Raw genomic sequence first — 13,998 nt, 5'->3', positions numbered from 1 at the left:
ATCACTTCTGATGGACCACTGGATTTTGTTACATTTTGTTACTGGTTTTTAGATTTTGCTATTAGATTGTGGGTTTGGATTTGTTTTCCTTGGATTGACTTTTGCCTAATTTTAGCTGTGTTTTGAAATATTTTCTTTTTCTTTTGTATATTTAATAAACTCTTAAAGAACATAGTTTTGTTTAAATCCATCAGGGAGAAGGTTTCATGGTTTTCCTGTCAATTGAAGAGCATTGAGATACTCTATGTCCACAGCTAATGGGCACCATCTGCTTCTGGGAGCATCTGAGGAGACAACAGTAAGTTACAGTGCAAAGTGAAAACATGGCATGTTTATTAAGCACTAGAAAGCAACAATGTTATTGTGCAGTGCAGTTAAAAGTTCTCAATAAACAACAACAATAAATAAATCTTTAAAATATTGCATTAAAAGAAACATCAAGATCCAATAATCAGTTAAATCCAGCAGTTAAAACACAGACTCAGTTCTCTCATGTTTTCTTTTACCAGTGTCTCTCTCTCTCTCTCTCGTCTTGCTTGCTCTCTTTTCAGGTCTATTCAGCAGGAACGAGTCACCAACAATGCCCTCTCAGCCACTTCATCCGGTACCTGCCGAGAGTTCTCTCTGTGATTGCTGTTGATATCTGCAGTAAGATTCCCAGAGCCCCTGCAACCCTGAGCAGGTTTGAATCACCTTAACCCAGAATGGCTCCCCTGGAAATGAGCTTTCTCTGCAGGGTGGCTGGGCTCTCCTTTAGTGATAGGGTGAGAAGACCAGACACCCTGGAGAGGCTCGGAGTATTGCCTCTGACCCTCCGCATCAAGAGGAGCCAATTGAGGTGGTTTGGGCACTTGATACAGATGCCTCCTGGGCACTTCCCTCTGGAGGTTGTATGGGCATGACCAGCTGTGAGGAGACCCCAGGGAAGACCCAGGACTTTCTGGAAGAATTGTACCTTTCAGATGGCTTGGGATCTCCATGGGATCCAATTGGCAAGTGTGGATGGGGAAAAGGACATGTGGGCCTCTGTGCTAAGAATGTTGTAGTGGAAAATGAATGAATGAAAGATTTATAGTCTGGTGCCAATTCTGCCAGCACTGGGCACAAGGCAGTAAACAGCACAAGACCATTGCTGGACTAAGAAAAACATTACTTATCCTTTACTTGTAAAGAACAGATGTTATTTTATTGGGTATTAATAATAATATGAATAAGACAAAACAGACAACTCCAAATTCACAAGATTTAATCTAGTAGTTAGGCATCTTATTTACACACTTTCTAATTCTTTTTCTCTAACTTGCAAATATTGCAAAATTAAGGCAAATCTGCCTCTTGCTCTTCCCCTTCCTCTTCTACAACTTTAAAAGCCTCCAGAACCAACCACTGTCATCATTTGAAGAGCAGACAGAGCACAAGGCGCACAGCGGCTGAGAACTGTCTTTATTTTGAGGTTAATGCACCATTAGCTTGGCGGCTATCAAATGGGATAACCATTTGGCAACTCAGCATTTTATATAAAACCAACACCTAGTATTCTGTATATAATTGCATAATGTGACATTTTTATTAACAAGTGGAACAATATGCATCCATTTAGTTGATAGCACTCGTACTGCCCCATGTATCGAATAAGTCAAACTATTACTTGTATGCAAAGCTTTACCATTTTACTCTCATGAAAGCATTAAAATACAGAACTTCATTTTCATTAATAGAATAAATGAGGTTACGTGATGTACTCCTTACTCGTGTTTAATGCTCCCATTACTGTATCTTGAAGAAAAAAACTCTGACAAAAACTCAAGTATAGTTAATCAAATAACTAACTAAAATATTTGAATGTAATGCACACAGGTATATGTAAATTAACCGCTCATCTACACTCGTGTGTAACATGCTCCAATTTTAAAGTCGAGTGGAAATCCCTAATCACAGTTCTCCAACTTTCTCAGAGATATTCATCCATCCATGTATTTTCTGTGCCTGCTTTTACCAATACATGGCCCTGCACACTTTTCTTAGAGATTTAGGGCACAAGGTAGAAACTAACTTTGAATAGGGCAGCCTCAGTAAAGGGATACTGTATTTAAATATTAAACAAAATCTCAATCCAATTCCTGCACAACCCATAGCAAATAACCTCCACATGGCCTTAACAATTACCTTGTTAACTTTGATACTGTACCTGGAGGAATGTTTTAGTGGTATAAATTTAAACAAATAAAGGACGATGTTCCTTATTCCTTGTATAATTGATCATTATTTATTATATTATTGAGTCTTTTGTTACTAGTTGGCGGCAAAACTGAATACAATAATTGTTTCTTGCAAAAATAATGAAGTTATCTGATCTGTCTTCAAACAAACATGATTCAATGCTAAATCTTGTAAAATGTGCCCTGGCAGTGAGAACATGATATACCATGGACCCTCAACTTGTCATTACATTCGTTAATGGTCAAGGTCTATAATCAGACTAATGTTCTAATCTACTTTTTATAAACAATTAACCCAAGGTGACAATGGAGTCGCCTGAGCTCAGAAAGACGACAAATTATTTACACATTACAAGCTGAAACACACCGCTTCATTTTTCAAGTAGGGGCCAAAAGCCATTTATTAGCAGCAAAACTTAATTTGATTTTATTTTTGCCTTGAATGGGTTCTTTTTTTTTATTTGTCTTGCTTCCACACATCCTGATAAGCGGCAAAGTGAAACTGAAAACAAATTTAGAAAGACACCCGCAGCGTCTGACAAAACGTCATGCAGAAAGAAATGGACATTGAGACTGAGGAGAGTCAATAATTATGATAATAATAATTATCAAAATACCCAAAAAACAAAAATATCCCAGAAAAGGGTATTTCAAGGAAGGATGGCAAGATGGAACAGAAAAAGCAGGATAAAAAGAATAAGAGAATGTAGGAGTGCTGCTTAGAGAAAAGAAAAAAAAAACACTACTGACACCTCAGCTCCATTCTTCCGCTTTCCCTTTTCTCTGCTTTTCGCCTCGCAGCACGCTGGGCTAAGCTGGGAGCTGTAATGTCATTAAATTGCAAATGCTTTTTTTCATTTCCGACACACACTGTTTACTTATCTGGCAAAAACATATGTTGGAAGGAATCCGTTAAATTCTGCCCATTGCCTTGGGTGAAAGTGCAATAGAAACGGGCCCACTGAGCTCCTTCTTTCGTCTCCTTTTAGCACTTCGCCTTATCTACAAGGCCGCTTAGCAGCAAACTGGCGAGTTCAATGAAAAATGAAGATACAGGGGGAGATTAGCAAAGAACAGTGAGGGAAAAAATGCTTGGAGAGAGGGTCACCCCATTGCAAATGATTTCACTCCTCTCGATCTGCATAAATGACTATTTTTAAGGCATCTCCAGCGCCTGTATATTTTTCTCACTCTGCCACACATTTAATTTCACGCCCCGTGTTCTGAATATGCTTAAATGCATATCTCTGATGCACCTTTAAGCCAGAGGAGAGAGGGGGGGAGGGGGGGGAACGAAAGCAAAATTAAAGATAAAATGGTGTGATTTGCACTACAAGTCTATTACTTTGTGGCATTTACATACAGTTTACCTCTGCAATTCCAAGATTTTTTTTTCCATATCTGCATTTCAGCTTGTATAAATATGTATAAATCTTTGTTGAGAAAAAATAGAATTCCCAGCAGTATTTTAAAGTTTGAAGGGTGTTACTTTTTTTTTTTTTTTCTTCTTACAACTTATTCCTTCCCTCGGGAGACTTCTGGCAGATGGTGATGTGCTATGGGTACCTACTTCAGGGCCGCTTTACAATAGCTGCATCATGAACTTCATTATAGTTGATTTTTTCCCCCCTTAAATCCTTGCAGTGTTGTCAAGCATTATTCCGATAGTACCAGCTCTTGCTTTTGCCCAAGCAGACACCAGGCTAGCAAGACAGAAGCAGAGCTGCAGAATCTTTGACAAAGATCTGTGGAAGTGTTGGCAAGTCACTTGGCTCACTAAGAAAAGACATTTAGTGGCTGGCTTTCAGCACTAGGAGGTGGAATCAAATTTGCAGAAAGATGCAGATTGCAGAGATTGTATATGGGAAGGCTATTCCAAATAAGAAAGGTCTACAGGGGAACCATGAGACGCTTGTAGGAATTAAAAGTCAATCAAGACCTGCCACTTGCCAAGCTCCTTCTGAAAATAAAAAAGAGAGAGAGAGACTTAGTCAAGCTTAGCTGGGCTCGGCCCCTACCAGTCGTGTCCTTTTTTAATCATCACTGACTAGACAATGTAACAAAAGAGACTGGATTAAAACAATGAGTTCCGGTCTAGTTTCATATGTTGATACGGTCTGCTTGTTTAAGCATAGTTCTGTATGTTGAAGTAGGAGGTGTTGAGCTTATAAATGGCTTTTAATATGCACTCTATATAAATAATGAATAATAATGTATAGTGTAATTTACTGTTAGTAATATACTGACACAAGTGGGGCAGGTACTCCCATGTCCTATACTTTAAATTTTAAACTTGCACTAAGTGCATTTTGGACCTGCTCAACTTTTTACATTTCTGTGAATTTTTTAAACATAGAGATGCAGAAAGTAGACAAGAGTACAAGGAGATAAGGCACAAGGTGAAGAGAGAGGTGGTGAAGGCTAAAGAAAAAGCGTATGATGAGTTGTATGAAAGGCTGGACACTAAAGAGGGAGAAAAGGACCTGTACCGATTGGCTAGACAGAGGGACCGCTGGGAAAGATGTGAAGCAGGTTAGGGTAATAAAGGATAAAGGTGGAAACATACTCACAAGCGAGGAGAGCGTGTTGAGCAGATGGAAAGAGTACTTTGAAAGGTTTATGAATGAAGAGAATGAGAGAAAGAAGAGGTTGAATGATGTGGAGATAGTGAATCAGGAAGTGCAATGGATTACCAAGGAGGAAGTAAGGACAGCTATGGAGAGGATGAAGAATGGAAAAGCCGTTGGTCCAGATGACATACCTGTGGAAGCATAGAGGTGTTTAGGAGAGATGGCAGTGGAGTTTTTAACCAGATTGTTTAATGGAATCTTGGAAAGTGAGAGGATGCCTGAGGAGTGGAGAAGAAGTGTACTGGTGCCGATATTTAAGAATAAGGGGGATGTGCAGGACTGTAGTAACGACAGGGGGATAAAATTGATGAGCCACAACATGAAGTTATGGGAAAGAGTAGTGAAAGCTATGTTAAAAATTGAGGTGATGGTTAGTGAGCAGCAGTATGGTTTCATGCCAAGAAAGAGCACCACAGATGCAATGTTTACTCTAAGGGTGTTGATAGAGAAGTATAGAGAAGGCAAGAAGTAGCTGCATTGCGTCTTTGTGGACCTGGAGAAAACATATGACATGGTGCCTCAAGAGGAGCTGTGGTATTTTATGAGGAAGTCAGGAGTGGCAGAGAAGTATGTAAGAGTTATACAGGATATGTACGAGGGAAGTGTGACTGTGGTGAGGTCTGCAGTAGGAGCAACGGATGCATTCAAGGTGAAGGTGGGATTACATCAGGGATCGGCTCTGAGCCCATTCTTATTTGCAATGGTGATGGACAGGTTGATAGACGAGATTAGACAGGAGTCCCTGTGGACTATGATATTTGCTGATAACATTGTGATCTGTAGTTATGGTAGTGAGCAGGTTGAGGAGACCCTGGAGAGGTGGAGATATGCTTTAGAGAGGAGAGGAATGAAGGTCAGTAGGAACAAGACAGAATACATGTGTGTAAATGAGAGTGAGGTCAGTAGAATGGTGAGGATGCAAGGAGTAGAGTTGGCGAAGGTGTATGAGTTTAAATACTTGGGATCATCAGTACAGAGTAATGGGGATTATGAAAGAGAGGTGAAAAAGAGAGTGCAGGCAGGGTGGAATGGGTGGAGAAGAGTGTCAGGAGTGATTTATGACAGACGGATACCAGCAAGAGTGAAAGGGAAGGTCTACAGGACGGTAGTGAGACTGGTTATGTTATATGGGTTGGAGACTGGCACTGACCAGAAAGCAGGAGACAGAGTTGGAGGTGGCAGAGTTAAAGATGCTAAGATTTGCATTGGGGGTGACGAGGATGGACAGGATTAGAAATGAGTACATTACAGGGTCAGCTCAAGTTGGATGGATGGGAGACAAAGTCAGAGAGGCGAGATTGCGTTGGTTTAGACATGTGCAGAGGAGAGATGCTGAGTATATTGGGAGAAGGATGCTAACTATACAGCTGCTTGGCAAGAGAAAAAGAGGAAGGCCCAAGAGAAGGTTTATGGATGTGGTGAGAGAGGACATGCAGGTGATGGGTGTAACAGAACAAGATGCAGAGGACAGAAAGATATGGAAGGGGGGATGAACCATAAAAATAATTACATTTTTTTACAGTCACAACTGTATCAGTAACATGCTCACATCATATCCCAAGCCACATATCACAATTTGTTTGTAATATAAAATTACTATATTACTTATCGTAAATCTGTTAACATATTTAAAGTTCCATTAGTGATATAGAAATAACAGAGAAGTTTATTTTGTGTGTTTATTTGCCTGTTTATTGTAGTTGTGGCAAAATAAACACTTTCTTATATTTGAATAAGATAGATTATTGGTCTCGTCCGTTACAGGAGATGGATGTCTGAAGCGGAGCTCCGTTAGCAGCGGCTTTATTTTTTCTCTTTTTTCTTATTATCCTGAGGTATCCTGTATTGACCCAACCCAAGGATTTTCTATTACAATATATAAATATGAGCAACAAGAAAGGGGGTCAGAAAGAAATGGAAAAGAAATCTAAAGCTACATCCAAGTCTAGACAGGCATTAAGTCCAAGTGCAAGGTACGGCCTTTCAGAGACTGACCTGGAACAGGCAGGCGAAAGCACAGACTTCCCAGCACTCTGCTCCACTGCAGCGAAAATGGGAGTGAATGTACAAGTGATGCAGGTCACGATAGCTTGCCAATTCTAGAAGATCATTCGAAACTGGAAATGGCCTTGCAGTCCACTCTTTCATCTACTCCTCGCGAGCCGTAAGCATCGGCTGTAATAGGGATTGCCACTTCACCTACGGAGCATGAAAGTCGAAACGATCTGTCTGTAATGATAACAACAATGGCCACGGCCATAAATGAGCTCAAGAAAGACATTCAGAAAAATATAAAGAAAGAAATAAGTGGTTTGCTCAAGACAAGCGAGAAGACAGATGAGAAGTTACGGCTGGAGCTGCAAGAGCTGTGGCAGGATAATAAAGACCTGGAAAAACATGTATGTAATCGCTTTGATGCAGCCTTTAAAGGTATGCTGGAAAAAATTGAGGAACACATTCAGGAAAATGGGTCTAAACTGAGAGCTCTTGCCGATCAGCTGGAAGATGTTAAGCAGACATTCACGACTCAAATTGAAACAGCCGAACATTTGGCATCTACCGCTGATGGAAAAGTAACAGCTGTGAATTCCTAATGCAAGACAGACTTGCTGCTCTGGAAGATGCATGCGGAAGGAATAATATTAAAATCGAAGGTCTACCTGAGAATCGCGAAAGTCCAAATCCAATTATTCTCAAAAATAATTGGAGAGGACTTTAAATCAGATACCGAGATAGCAGCAGCTCATCGCATACATGTATCAAATACCTCTAAACGTAGTACTCTTCTTGTGCACTTCGAGAGATTAAAATCTAAAGTTAATGTAATGTCACTTCTAAGACAGAAACAAGAGGTTATATTTGAAAATAACCACATTTGTATTTTCCGTGATTTCTCACCCTCAACAGCTGCTAAACATGCAGCTTTATACAACATTAAACAGCGGTTACGGAAAGCAGATATCAGATACTGCCTCTTGTACCCTGCCAAACTGAAAGTGAATATTCAACACAAGTATTACATCTTCACAACTATGGAGGAAGCAGAAAAAGAGTTAAGAAAGCTGATCCTGGCACTTTTTTGAAATACAATCATGAGTCACATCCTGTCATGGCATGGCAAGAAGATGTTACTTGCTGTCTGATCCGCTTGCAATGATAGTGGTACCATAATTATACATCCTTTTCTCTTCTCAGCCACTTCTGTTTATGTTTTAATTACAATTATACACATATATGTGTATGTGTGGAAGAAGTTAAAGTAGTAACATTTATCTTTTTTATTTTTTTTACTATTCTAAAGGAGACTATTTAACATCATACCCTTGGTTTATTGTTACTATGCTTATCCAGGGCCACTTTTAACACCATTCCCTGCGTTTACTATCTTAATATTTCAAGACTGTTGAAGATTATATTTTATACTTACAGTATTTAGACTTTATCGGCAATAGATATCTCAATTTTGAATCCTCAAACGCCGTTGCTGGGGGGCTTGCTTTGTTTTGGACGTGCTCTGTCTAGGTATGTCAGAAGACTGGGATTTTGAGAAGTGGGGTCCAGTCTCACGTGGGGAGGCAAAATGTGTGTTGAGGGATAAGGGGGGAGAGAAAGAGAGCAAGCTATATCTAATCAGAGGGGACTGGGCGGTCTCATGGTCTGGAATCCCTACAGATTTTATTTTTTTCTCCAGCCGTCTGGAGTTTTTTTTTGTTTTTTCTGTCCCCCCTGGCCATTGAACCTTACTCTTATTCGATGTAAATGTTGATTTATTTTGTTTTATAATTGTGTCTTTCATTTTTCTATTCTTTAATATGTAAAGCACTTTGAGCTACTGTTTGTATGAAAATGTGCTATATAAATAAATGTTGTTGTTGTTGTTGTTGTAATCTATCCTTTTAATCCTTATAATTACCAACATAACAATAGGGAAAATTGGAAATTAAGGTCAAAGTTGTCTCACTTCCAGTTAAGACTACAAAATGACATCAAAAATTCAGAATCAATGTCTCCATGATGGGACAGTTAACTTTGTGAGCTGGAATGTTAAAGACCTGAATCACGAATTAAAGAGAAAGAAAGTATCCTCTCACCTAACAGGTCTAAACGCTAAAATAGTATTTTTACAGGAGACCCACTTATTAAGCAACAATCAGTTCTGGCTGCAAAAAGATTGGACTGGCCAATTGTTCCATTCCAGCTTTACAAAGAAAACTAGAGGTGTGGGAATTCTTATACATAGAACAGCCTCATTTGTGGTATCAGATGTAGTATCTAATCCTGAAGAGATATGTGAATGTCATGGGCAATTTATTTAACTGTAAAGTGATTTTGATAAATATTTATGCAACAAATGTAGATGATAGGGAATTCATGCAAAATGTATTTACATCCATTCCCAATGTGAACACTCTTAAAATTATAATGGCTGGGGACTTTAATTGTGTTTTAAATCCAGACTTAGCTAGGTCTCCTGTCACAGGGGTGATGGCATCTAACACTGCAAAGACAATTACACAGTTTGTAACTGAACACAACTTATCAGATCCCTGCAGGTTCCTAAACCCAAACTCAAGAACATATTCCTTCTACTCACCAGTGCATCATTGCTACTCAAGATGTGATTATTTCTTTATAGATAATAATTTCTTGCCTACGATTAAATCTTGCAAGTACAACGCTATTGTTATTTCCAACCATGCCCCTCTGATCTTGAAGCTAAAATCATTATGCCCCACATACTCATCTTGCAGATGGCTTCTTAACCCACTTTTATTAGCAGACGAGAACTGTACAGAATTTATTTCAAAACAAATCAGTTTTTTTCTACAGACAAACACATCCTCAGAGGTCTCTGCAGGAATACTCTGGGAAATTTCTGGGAAAACCTGAAGGCCGTCTTTAGAGGACAGATTATCTCATATCTTTCCCACAGAAATAAATTAGAAACCAAGACAGTATCAGAGCTGACCAGATTACTAGAATGGATCAAGAACATGCCAGGTGTCCAAGTGAGGTTCTTCATAGGCAAAGGCAGGCTCTACATTCAGACAGCTAAAGAAACTATAAGATGCTATAAAGTCATTTCAGAGTGGGAAAGCAGCAGGCCATGATGGCTACCCTGTTGAATTTTATAAAAAATTCTCCACTCCATTCTCCCCTCTTATTAGCAACATTCACAGAAGCTATAGACAATCAAATTCTACCTCAAACTTTTCACCAAGCATTAATCACCATCTTTCCTAAACAAAATAAGCACTTATTACAGTGTGCATCATACAGACCAATTTCACTTCTGAATAATGATGTTAAGATACTCTCCAAAGTCCTAGCTAGAAGGATGGAGAAAGTGCTGCCTTCTGTAATATCACAAGATCAAACTGGATTTATTAAAGGCCGACACTTAGCTTCCAATCTTCAACATCTGTTTAATGTAATATATTCACCCACAAAGTCAAACACCCCAGAGATGATATTATTCTTGGATGCAGAAAAAACATTTGATATGATTGAATGGAACTACCTTTTCACTACATTAGAGAAATTTGGGTTTGGCCCGAACATTTGTTCATGGATCAAACTACTGTATATCAATCCAGAAGCGTCAGTTTGTATTAACGACATTAATTTAGACTACTTTAAACTAGAACGTGGTAGCAGACAAGGATGCCCCTTGTCACCACTACTTATTGCAATAGCTATTGAGCCACTGGCAGTTTACTGTCGAAATGCTTATCAGATAAAGGGAGTTATCAGAGAGGGACTTGAACAGAAAATTTGTCTATATGCAGATGATATGGTACTGTAGACTCACAAAATACTGTGCCTGCAGTCCTAAAAGCACTTACAGAATTTTCAAAGATTTCTGGTCACAAAATTAATTTGAATAAAAGTGTGCTCTTCCCAGTGAATTCTCAAGCATACAATATTAGATTGGACACCTTACCTTTTATCATTGCAGATCAGTTTAAATACCTAGGGGTAAACATCACAAGCAAACATAAAGCTCTTTATCAACAAAATTATGCCGTCTGTATGGAAAAAATTAAGCAAGACTTGCACAGATTGTCAACCCTTCATCTCACTCTAGCTGGAAGAATTAACATTGTTAAGATGAATATCCTTCCTAAGCTTCTCTTTTTATTTCAAAACATTCCAATATACATCAATAAATAATTTTTTAAGCATTTAGGTTCAATCATAACCTCATTTATTTGGAACTTAAAACATCCACGTATCAAAAGAGTGACCCTACAATGACCTGAGGCAGATGGTGGCATGGCTCTACCTACTGTAACTTTCAGTTTCATTACTGGGCAGTAAACATACAAGCTATAAAAACCTGGACATGGACAAATAGATGAACATACACAGGCTTGGTCTGCAATAGAAAAAAAATCCTGCAGTACTTCTTTATATTCCCTGCTTTGTGCCTCTATAGATGCAAGTTTTCACCAATATACTAACAACCCAATTGTGCTTCACTCACTCAGAATATGGAACCAATGTAGGAAGCATTTTAATATAGAGAATCTTTTATCTGTGGCACCTCTGCATGAGAACCACCTTTTTCAACCCACGCAAACATATGCAGTGTTTAATATCTGGAAAACATTTGGTATTAAGTCACTTCATATCTGTACATAGACAACGTCTTTGCATCCTATGAACAATTAAATTCCAAATTTAACTTACTAGCAACACATTTCTTTCACTATCTTCAAATTAGAAACTTTGTTTAACAGAACCTGTCTGATTTTCCTCATCTCCCACTTTCCTCTATGCTGGAAAAAATACTGCTCAGTTTCGAGGACTCAGACAGCATTTCTGTAATATATAAAATTATTTTACAGTCCCTCCCTTTCAAAGATCCAAGAGGACAGTGGGAAAAGGATCTCTCACTCAACATATCAGAAAAGGAGTGGAAGGTAGCAATGCAGAGAATTTACTCAAACTTCATATGCGCAAAGCATGCAATTATTCAACTCAAAATTATATATCGAGCACATCTGTCTCATTTAAAATTGTCCAAAATGTTTCCAGGGCAAGATACAACCTGAAAACGTTGCAATCAAGTTCCTACCTCACTGGGTCACATGTTTTGGGCCTGCACCAAATTAACACTATTCTGGACCAAAATCTTTAAATGCCTTTTCAGACAGCCTTGATGTCACAATCCCTCCTAACCCATTAATTGCTGTGTTTGGTATACTTCCAGATGGGCTTAAAGTGGAGAAGGACAAACAAACTGTAATTGCCTTTACTACACTGTTGGCATGTAGATTTATCTTGCTCAACTGAAAGAATCCTAACTCTCCTCTTTTAAGTCAGTGGGTAACTAATGTTTTATATTATTTGAAATTGGAAAAAAATCTAATTCTCACTTAGAGGATCTCTGCAGAACTTTTTCAAAAACTGGCAGGATCTATTCAATAATATTTTAGAATAAACTCTTAAAGCACTGAGGAAGCAGATTCTCTTCCCATTTCTTTTTCTTCTCCATTTATCCTTATCCGCTTATTAAACTAAATTTACTTATTTTTACTAGCTTTAAGTTTTACTGTGTTGGCCATCTCTCTTTCTTAGGGGTGGGGGTTGATTTGTTTTCAATCCTATTTTTTGTAAAAAGTGATCTATTTGTATGGAATGATTACAATAAAATCAATAAAATTTAAAAAAAAAAAGATAGAAAATGTATGCACGGCGCAATATTCTGAGGTTTGGTTCACTGTTTTGACAAACTTGCAAGTCAGGTGGGTTGGCGATGCTAAGTGTGTGTGTGTGTGTGTGTTGACCCCTCGATGGGCTGCTGTCCTGTCCATGGGTTGTTCCTGCCTCCAGCTTTCCTGCATCCCTGCTCTCATTTTAGAAAATGAATGGATTGGATTTTATATTTTTTTTACTTCATCGAAGAGACATTTTTGTTTATTCAATACTAGCTATGTAAACCTGTGCTGTAAAAAGCCCAGACTCCTAGAAACTATTGAAATCATCAGAAAAAAAATTGAAATGCAGAGTCAGCAGTTTCGCTTTGCAGACGTGCTCATCCACCTTGTCTATCAGTGGCTAAGGGATTTCCTCTCCTCGGACGTTTCATTTTGCAGACGTGCTCGTTTCCCTTGTCTATCAGTGGCTAAGCGAGTTTCTCTCTCCTCGCAGGTTTCATTTTGCTGATGTGCTCGTCTTGCTTGTGTATTAGTGGCTAAGCGAGTTTGTCTTTTGTCTGCGGTTTCACTTTGACAATGGGGTCACTTTCTTTCAGCTTCATTATGTAGCCTCATACGTCTTTCTTCTTTTGACTCGTTAACTTGGGGCTGCCTTGTTGGCTCTTTCAGCTTCATGCTGTAACCTCGCATTTCCGGACCGGACAGACAGACAGACACACTTCCACACGTAGACATTTATATATATAGATATCTTGTCATGAGGTGTGTGTAACATGTCACTGAGGTTTGCTCAGACTGCTGTGCTACTGTTTGAACAGGCAGCAAATTCAAGCATAAAATTCGGACACACAAACACCAGCGTGGTGATTTAAGGCTGCTTGAGGATCTGTTTTGCCAAAAGTACAACAGGAACAAGCTCTCTGATTTGTAAAAGAGGAAAATACTGCATACAAAATATACAAGATGAAGTGACATCCCTCAGGCTAAATTTGAAATAGGAAACTAATCCGTAATTTGCATAGTACAGAATGTTTTAAGGGTAGGTGACATGCAAGAAAAAGTTGCTAGGATGAATTAAATCATCATATATGTTGACTATTAACATGGATGTCACCAGAGAAAATAAAAAAATTAAAAAAAAAACTTATGAGGAAAAAATAACCCTTTATTGGAGATTTATTTCGGTAACAAAGTGCATCTGTTGGGGGACCAGGACCCCTATGCCCCCACCCCCACCCAAACTCCATCTGTGGAGAAATGTAAAGCCAGTACAGTAGTCATTGTTCACGGCAAAACCAGAATTATCAAGTGTCATCTGTATTTACATGCATTTAAACTCAATTATGGATTCTACCTCTGTGTACAGTAAAGAGGACATGCTAATTATTTTTTTGTACAGATGGATTCACCTAGATATTATCAGAGTTTGTGGTCTCCCTATTATGTTTATTAAACCTTAAACTTAATTTATTGAACACGTCTTAG

At 38.6% G+C, this 13,998-nt stretch overlaps 1 long non-coding RNA gene across 2 annotated transcripts in view; it reads right to left on the bottom strand.

Moving 5' to 3' along the window:
- Positions 1 to 296: 296 nt before the first annotated feature.
- Positions 297 to 13,998, bottom strand: part of LOC120523794 — a 31,427-nt gene continuing 17,725 nt past the window's right edge. Inside the window, exons 3-4 of one of the 2 annotated variants that reach the window (XR_005632702.1) lie at positions 6,845 to 7,078; positions 297 to 4,179 (exon numbers count right to left, since the gene is read on the bottom strand). This is a non-coding gene — a long non-coding RNA (uncharacterized LOC120523794). The remainder of the gene's footprint in view (positions 4,180 to 6,844; positions 7,079 to 13,998) is intronic. The other variant, XR_005632703.1, reaches the window with a different exon arrangement.

Source organism: Polypterus senegalus, chromosome 2 (genome assembly GCF_016835505.1).
Source record: "Polypterus senegalus isolate Bchr_013 chromosome 2, ASM1683550v1, whole genome shotgun sequence".
Lineage (NCBI taxonomy): Eukaryota > Metazoa > Chordata > Cladistia > Polypteriformes > Polypteridae > Polypterus > Polypterus senegalus.
The sequence above is the reverse complement of the archived record's forward strand: the minus strand, read 5'-3'. Positions and strand labels throughout refer to the sequence as shown.